Source organism: Pseudophryne corroboree, chromosome 1 (genome assembly GCF_028390025.1).
Source record: "Pseudophryne corroboree isolate aPseCor3 chromosome 1, aPseCor3.hap2, whole genome shotgun sequence".
Lineage (NCBI taxonomy): Eukaryota > Metazoa > Chordata > Amphibia > Anura > Myobatrachidae > Pseudophryne > Pseudophryne corroboree.
In genome coordinates this window covers 911,962,249-911,969,859 of record NC_086444.1, presented here as the reverse complement: position 1 = coordinate 911,969,859, position 7,611 = coordinate 911,962,249, and the positions used below count along the sequence as shown (strand labels likewise).

Below are 7,611 nucleotides of genomic sequence, written 5' to 3'. Positions count from 1 at the left end.
GACTACAGCCATACCAAAATGGAACGCCCACTTTCGTCCGATCGTGGAAGCTAAGCATTTTTATGGGCCTGGCCAGTATCAGGGGGGTGACCCCCTGAGAAGACCAGGTGCTGTAGAAACAATGTATACACATAAAAGTTCCTAAACCAGTAAAACAGCTGTTATTTTTAATATTCACTCATATAAACCCTAAATACCTATGGTTCACTTTATTATATATCCTATGCACTACTTAATTTTTTGTAGCTCTCACAATCCTGCACACCAAGTAAATAACCTAAAATATAAACAAAAGCACATGCACTTTAATAATTGAATATGCATTAATATTTATTAATAATATCAATTTTTATAAAATATTTATTACACTGAAATGAATACATAATTGGTTCAAATGAAGTCCATCATAAAACTCTGGTAACTTATATAAAATCTTCTTTTATTTCCACCATGTGCTCTCTGAAGAAGCTCCTTACTCATATGCAGTCTAAATGAAGAAGCCATAAACTGTATTCCAAAGAAGTAATACTCCGCCGTTGGGACCTATTATCAACGGGGTCAGAGACAATGTTTGCGTTCCACGTGCGTTCCAAGACAAGCCTCCGGAGATCACTCACTGAATTAAGCTCCCACAGGAAGTGACACACTGCGGTTCACGATACACCGCGCTTCCGGGATCCTGTATGTGACGCGATGTCCGGTGAATCATACAGCGACTTCCGGGACAGGGCGCTTCGCGGGAGTCGGCGCAAGCGCAGAAGGAACTTTGAAGTGACAAACGTCACCTGATCGTATACTCGGGAGTTAACGCATGCGCAACAATACCCGCCACACTACAGGAAGTGAGGCGGAAGTCCGGGATGCCAGTACTCATATGAACTAATCATTAGATTTTACTTACAAAATTGCTCGTTTTTTAAGTTGATGATTATAACTAGCTTTGTTCTCAAAACATTTGTTACCTATATATAATTGGTCTAATTTTGAAAAACACATGAAGTATATAGTTTTCCCTTAACATCACTATGGGAGGAAGTGATGTCATACATAGTCTAATTGATAGTGGTATAAATAGGAGCTTTGTCTCAGTACCACACCACCCTTGATGAAGTCCTGAAGGACGAAACGCGTTGGGCACTCCATGATCTTTCTCAGATCTACCTCCTGTACCTAAGATAAGCATTTTTTTATATATGTACTACCAATTGATTTGCACCTTGTACCTTTTTACTTTTTACTTCTTACTCCATTTTTTTTTAACTATTGTGTTTTGTGAATTTTTATAAACCACAGTGTATTACCCTCCCTTTTATATTGTGCAAAAATAAATACGTTTTTTTATATATATAAGTCCCCCTTTTTTTATATATATATACTATCTTTTTACGTTCCTTTAATATAGACACCATTGGTCGCTAGCACCCAATTCCTTGGTTTCCTATAACATTTCTTACAGCAATTTACCACTGCTGTTTTTATTTTTGGGGCCAGCTGACACCCTTTGTACCAAGGGAGTGTAAATTCGGACATATATTTTACATTTGCAGTGAGGGCTAACCTACCACAAGTGGCGCTATTTTTTTTCTTGTTTTTTACAAATCTTTCTCGGTATTACTAAAAATTAGCTGCCTGGTGGGGTTTGACCTCATAAACATGTTTAGGAACAATGAACGTACTACAAAAAGAAATGACTTATGTCAGAGGATATTTAATGAAAATAAAACCGTGGACACACCCACCCCCCCATGTGACTTAGATGACCTCTTTTGGGGGATTGAGAGACTTCTCACAAAAGAGGTGAAAGCGTGGTGGGATGTCAAAGGTTTAGAACACTACATTTCAGTAGCCAGAATCCCTAGAGGATTAAGGGTGACTAAACAACCCACTTTTGGAAATAATAACACTGAATTCATAGAAAAATGGGATGCTATCCTACACACCTGCTCCATTGATCTCATGAAATTATTAATTATGGAGAAAAAGAACACACTGATTGAGCTAGAATCATCTATTAAAGAGAAAGAAGCAGAAATTGATAAATTTAAAGACAAGGAGGATTGCATCATCAATGGAAAAGTATTAAGTAAGAAAATGGAACGAATAGAGGAGGAAGTAATTAAAGGGAAAGAAAAGAAATTCTTACGGGACAAAGAAGACTATGAGCAAGGGAAGATCAAGAATTGGAGCAGATTCAGAGCTCCAGGATCATATCAGAATAAAGCTACCAAACAGTATTGGAAAACGGTACCTAATGACCGATCAAGGATTAAGAACCAAGACACCCCTAATGACCATAAATCCGGAACCATAACCAAAAACAGGTTTTCTATATTACAAAGAAGGGGATCCCAGAGTGATAATGATTTTTTATCCCCAAGCACAGGCACAAGACCAAAGGACAACATGAAGAACCAGATAAAGGAAGATATCAGACATGCCTCCCCCCTAAAAAGACGGTTTATAGAAGACGAGGAAGGCGGGGCGGCAGGAGGAAGAGAACTCAAAAAGCGGACATTCCAACATCAAAACCACTAATTAAGGACATCTTCAACCTTTCACAACACACTCTCTCACAACCGGAAATCTCTTTGTTAAACAAAGGCCTATCCTTTGCGCCTACCAGCGGCATGAATAAATTTGAAACTTTCATAGACCTCAACAAGTTTGTACGAAAATTAACATTGAAACGACACTTCCAAAAGAAAGAAAACGCCACTCTCAGAAACTATGACAACACAACTATCCAATCAAAATCAGGACTAAAACCATCATCGAAGTACTACCCATTGGAATCCAAGGGGAGCCATCTAAGTATCTTTTACGACCTAGTGAAAAAGGATCTATGTGATTCAGAAGTAGAACCAATCCAGGAAAAAAACCTCTCCAATAAAGAACAAGAAGCCTTAAAGAAACTACAGAAAAATACTGATATCATTATCAAACAAGCTGACAAAGGGGGGGGTTTAGTGATCATGGATCGAGAAAAATATATAACAGAAGCCAAGAGACTATTGGACGACACTAAATCATACAAAATATTACAAAAAGATCCAAAAGAAGAATATTTGGAAGATCTTCGATCACTACTTTTAAATGGACTACGTACCAGCATTTTAACAAAGGAGGAATACCAGTTTTTAATGCAGTCCTACCCCGTGACCCCGATATTTTACTTTTTACCAAAAATCCACAAATCAATTACAAACCCACCAGGTAGACCTATAGTGGCCGGTATAGATTCCCTTACTTCAAATCTTTCTGAATATGCAGATGTATTCCTCAGGAAATATGTAACCCAATTACCATCATATCTCAAGGATACAACCGCAGTACTCAACCTAGTCAAAGACATCGAATGGAAACCAACATATTTATGGGTCACAATCGATGTGCAAGCACTTTATACATGTATCGAACATAAAAAGGGTGTAGCAGCATGCAAAGAATATCTGGACAATGATCCTTCAATGACTGATTCCCACAGACAATTTATCTGTGATATCATGTTCTTCATTTTAACCCATAATTATTTTAAATTTTTAGACAATTTTTATCTACAAAGCTGCGGAACCGCTATGGGAACTATTTTCGCACCAAGTTTTGCTAATTTATTTATGGGAAAATGGGAGGAAACTTACATCTACAATGACCACCCTTTTAAGAATTTTATTGTGTTTTACAAGCGATACATAGATGATATCCTGATGATCTGGGACGGCACAATAGAAGATTTTAACAATTTTTTTAATGAATACCTGGCACACAACGAATTGAATCTCACATTTACTTCAAAAATTGATAAGGAACAAATTGAATTTTTGGATCTCATCCTGGTGGGTAAAGAAAATAACATCATCACAAAGAACTACATCAAACCGGTGGATACCAACAGCTACTTGGATTACAGGAGTAATCACCTAAAACAGTGGAAAAATAATATCCCCTATTCACAGTTCCATAGAATCAGAAGGAACTGCAGCGAAATAGAAGAATGTAATAACCAATTGGAGAAATACAAAAACAGATTCCTGGATAAGAAGTATCCCACGAACATTCTAGACAAGGCGGTCAATAAAACAAGAACCTTGGTGAGAAATGACCTCCTAACGTACAAGAAAAGGGAAAAGAAAGAAGACTCTACTGCCTTTATCACGACCTATAGCAGACATGAGAAAATTATCCGACAATCAATGAAGACTCACTGGAACATTCTTTTAATGGACCCTGTTTTAAAAGACATTTTACCACCACAACCTGAAATTATTTTTAAGAAGTCAAAAAACCTTAAGGACTTAGTGGCACCAAGCATGCTGAAATCCATAAACAACAAGAAAGAACCTCTTATCAGGTGTGTAGGTAGCTATAAGTGTGGACACTGCAATACCTGCAAATATGTACACCCAAACCGAAAGACTTTCTCCGCAACAGGTGATACGAAAGAATTCAAGATAAAAGAATACATGAACTGCAACTCAACCTCTGTAATTTACCTTTTGGAATGTGATTGTGGTAAAAAATATATTGGGAAGACAAAGAGACAGCTAAAATTAAGGATCCAAGAGCACGTTCGAAACATTAAAAACAAGGTGGAAGCACATGCAGTTTCTAAACATTTTCTCCTACACCACAATTCCAATCCTGAGGCCTTAACATACAAAGCCATAGAACATGTCACACTTGGCGAAAGAAGTGGCGATCTGGCAAACCTGTTATCCAGAAGGGAGATGTTTTGGATTTTCCAATTGAGGACGATGCATCCGGCTGGATTTAACGAAAGCTATGAAATCTCTCCCTTTCTTTGATTACCTTTTTAACACAACCCCCCCCCCCCCCCCCCTCTGTATTTATATATTTGTCTTTCTCCCCTAATAAACACTGTGGTGTTTGGGATTGGCGCTCTCTCTCTCTTTTTATTTCCAGACCATTCTACAGTTGTAAAAAATTTCTGGTGAACTAGTGTTAAGTAGACTACAGCCATACCAAAATGGAACGCCCACTTTCGTCCGATCGTGGAAGCTAAGCATTTTTATGGGCCTGGCCAGTATCAGGGGGGTGACCCCCTGAGAAGACCAGGTGCTGTAGAAACAATGTATACACATAAAAGTTCCTAAACCAGTAAAACAGCTGTTATTTTTAATATTCACTCATATAAACCCTAAATACCTATGGTTCACTTTATTATATATCCTATGCACTACTTAATTTTTTGTAGCTCTCACAATCCTGCACACCAAGTAAATAACCTAAAATATAAACAAAAGCACATGCACTTTAATAATTGAATATGCATTAATATTTATTAATAATATCAATTTTTATAAAATATTTATTACACTGAAATGAATACATAATTGGTTCAAATGAAGTCCATCATAAAACTCTGGTAACTTATATAAAATCTTCTTTTATTTCCACCATGTGCTCTCTGAAGAAGCTCCTTACTCATATGCAGTCTAAATGAAGAAGCCATAAACTGTATTCCAAAGAAGTAATACTCCGCCGTTGGGACCTATTATCAACGGGGTCAGAGACAATGTTTGCGTTCCACGTGCGTTCCAAGACAAGCCTCCGGAGATCACTCACTGAATTAAGCTCCCACAGGAAGTGACACACTGCGGTTCACGATACACCGCGCTTCCGGGATCCTGTATGTGACGCGATGTCCGGTGAATCATACAGCGACTTCCGGGACAGGGCGCTTCGCGGGAGTCGGCGCAAGCGCAGAAGGAACTTTGAAGTGACAAACGTCACCTGATCGTATACTCGGGAGTTAACGCATGCGCAACAATACCCGCCACACTACAGGAAGTGAGGCGGAAGTCCGGGATGCCAGTACTCATATGAACTAATCATTAGATTTTACTTACAAAATTGCTCGTTTTTTAAGTTGATGATTATAACTAGCTTTGTTCTCAAAACATTTGTTACCTATATATAATTGGTCTAATTTTGAAAAACACATGAAGTATATAGTTTTCCCTTAACATCACTATGGGAGGAAGTGATGTCATACATAGTCTAATTGATAGTGGTATAAATAGGAGCTTTGTCTCAGTACCACACCACCCTTGATGAAGTCCTGAAGGACGAAACGCGTTGGGCACTCCATGATCTTTCTCAGATCTACCTCCTGTACCTACGATAAGCATTTTTTTATATATGTACTACCAATTGATTTGCACCTTGTACCTTTTTACTTTTTACTTCTTACTCCATTTTTTTTTTAACTATTGTGTTTTGTGAATTTTTATAAACCACAGTGTATTACCCTCCCTTTTATATTGTGCAAAAATAAATACGTTTTTTTATATATATAAGTCCCCCTTTTTTTATATATATATACTATCTTTTTACGTTCCTTTAATATAGACACCATTGGTCGCTAGCACCCAATTCCTTGGTTTCCCATATATATATATATATATATATATATATAGTCCAGATAGGGATCACACACACACACACACACACGTATGTATATACATATATATATATATATATATATATATATATAGCAGAAATATGTCTGGCACTCTCCCGTGGGCTAATAGAGCAAGGCTCACGCTCCGGTGCCCTCCCAAGCAGATAAAGTCTCACCTGACAAAGTTCACCGCTTCACCAAAGTCTCCAGAGTGCCGCCTCGTTCTTTCATCCTATATATATATATATATATGTTTCTCCAAGTCTGCCGGCACTCCTTGCTAGATAGCAACTGGTCCCGGTGCCACAGTGCAGAAACTCCAATTCAGTTCTCCAAGACAGCACGGCACTCGCAGGGACACAGTTCAAAAGTTTAATATAGGTGTCATAAACATCAACATGTTTCGAGGCTTTCGCCTCTTTCTCAGGACTCACCAAAAAACATACTACCCCACGAAGAAGTCTGAGAGACGAAACGCGTTGGGCCTTTCCCTAGAGACCCCCTGCTGAATCAGTTAAGATTCTTATTTTTTCTACTTGTATTTTTGCACTTTGCATTTTGCACTTTAAATAGGAGTTACATATAATGCATTGTATATCGACTTTTAAATAGCTTTTCCTTTTTTATTCCCTTTTTAATATCATTCATTTCATTTTTTAGCATTGTAAAATAAAATTATTTTAATTTGAGCATATATACACTTTCAGTGTTTTGATAACCACACCGTTGGCCGCTAGAACCCCTATCCGGTATTCTTATTTTAATTTATTGCAGTAACACACCATTGCTGCTTTCTTAGGGGACAGCTGACTCCTAGATTATTGGGAGTGTGATTATATTTTGGGAGGAGTAGTATCATAAGTGGCGCGGCATTTCTTTGCAATTATATATATATATATATATATATATATATATATATATAGAATCTCACCACTCGGCGGCACTCCGGACAGACAAATAAAGACTAGGCAGTCATCTTGAGTTAAATCGACGTTTCAGTGCTCGTTGCCACTTTTATTAAGATTCTCAGAATCTGTCTGAGAATCTTGATAAAAGTGGCGCCAAGCACTGAAACGTGGATTTAACTCAAGATGACTGCCTAGTCTTTATTTGTCTGTCCGGAGTGCCGCCGAGTGGTGAGATTCTATAGTGGGCCGCTGCAATATGGTCGTCACAGAGGGCACCTGGCA

General features: G+C 38.0%; 2 pseudogenes; both read left to right on the top strand.

The window, feature by feature from the left end:
- On the top strand, window positions 1–119 carry LOC134949082 (5S ribosomal RNA; annotated as a pseudogene).
- Window positions 120–4,966: 4,847 nt separating this feature from the next.
- Window positions 4,967–5,085, top strand: LOC134949081 (5S ribosomal RNA; annotated as a pseudogene).
- The last annotated feature ends 2,526 nt before the right edge of the window (window positions 5,086–7,611 follow it).